The following is a 1,606-nucleotide window of genomic DNA, read 5'->3' as shown; positions in this document are numbered from 1 at the left end:
CTTTTCCCTGGTCTCCCTGTTTGATCTTCTGCATTTGGGTTTGAACTTTAGTAAAATCATGACACCTGCAACAGGAAATCAATTCTCATCATTCACCCTAAAGGCACCGTTCCAATAAAAGAGTCTTTCACAAATTTCAAAATTTTACAAAAAAAGTTCCTCCGGCTGTGAAGGCCTCAGTTCAAGTTGTTCCATCTATCATCATGAGTGAATGAGAAAGAGTCAGACGTCTAAAACAACTTCATCCGAGGACTGACCAAGAATTACGCTATTAGATGGACAACCATCCCTGCAGCCGATTTGCTAATCTATGTACCTCCTTAAAACTCACTTCCTACATACTAAACTGTGACATATTTCTCCCATTAACTACTGTGAGTTTTTAACGGGCGTATGGCAGACCAAAAATGTCCGCAGAAGAACAAACAAACAGACAGGCTATAAAACAGAGTTCTATGGTTTAATCCAGTCTTTGTTATCTATCTCTAACCAAGAACAGGCTTCTCACGGTTTCCTAAGTGATTGCTGGCTTTAGTTTTCCATCCTGATAGCATCTTCAGCCGCAACATCTCATCTTTAACGATGCTTAATTTGCTCAGTATGTCTGAGAGCTCGGTATGGAGACCCTCCCAGGCCTGGAGTGTGTCGAGATGGAAGGAGATAGAGGGCTGGATGTGCTGTAGCGCGACCATCCAAGAACATATGATGTAGTAAAGAAACATTTATGCTCCACTTATCTCTCCTCTCCATCCATATCTCTGCTCCTCTCAGGCAGACAGCTGGGGATGAGACGGGATTTTGGCACGTCAAACAGAATGGCGTTCTCCTTTCGCCCCTGCCAGTTGCTGTCACTTGGATGTTTTATCAAAAAGACAAGCAAACACGCCGGAACGCGCCGATGAACATTTGCACAAAGCTCAAAATCAAATACGACGAAGAGACACTGTGCAAACTTTCATACAAGTGGGTAAACACGTAGACATGCAGAACAATAAAAGTGCTATAAGCAGGCAGCGGCACCGAGCCCAGCCAAGACTCTGTTTGATTCTGCCAGTGTTGTTTTAATTTATCAGCATGTTGGTGACAACTATTTGACAGGGTGTCGCTGCATGAATTCCTCCCCCAGCACGACTGCAAACACTGCCCTGAATTATCTCAGCAAAGGAGCCTCATATGTTTAAGAGGAAGCTTTGAAAAAAAGTCTTCCATCTCCAGTCCTCTGATAAATATGCAGATGCAGCAGTCAGCTCAAGGCTCCTCGTGAAGTTGTTGCATGAATTAGGTCAGAGGCATCAGGATTTAAAATGTGTAGCAGAGGGAATCTGTGGGTCAACAGTTTTCACACAGTGCTGTGGGCTTTTATACCCATCAGACCTTCTTAATACTCTTTATTGATTTCACTGATGCAATCAATCAATCTGGATATGTTATAATATTATGCACATCAGAATCAATGTTCAAATAATAATACAGTTCAGGCTTTACCAGGTCATTAAACATTAAAATTTCAATTCAGTTTATTTCTATAGCTCCAATTCACATCATGTCATCTCAGGTCACTTTCCAGTTCACCAGATCATCCAGTCAGATTGATTCAAAGTTTTCT

This window comes from Cyprinodon variegatus, unplaced genomic scaffold (assembly GCF_000732505.1).
Source record: "Cyprinodon variegatus isolate N-32 unplaced genomic scaffold, C_variegatus-1.0 Scaffold761, whole genome shotgun sequence".
Classification (NCBI taxonomy): Eukaryota; Metazoa; Chordata; class Actinopteri; order Cyprinodontiformes; family Cyprinodontidae; genus Cyprinodon; species Cyprinodon variegatus.
This window is presented reverse-complemented; position numbering follows the sequence as displayed.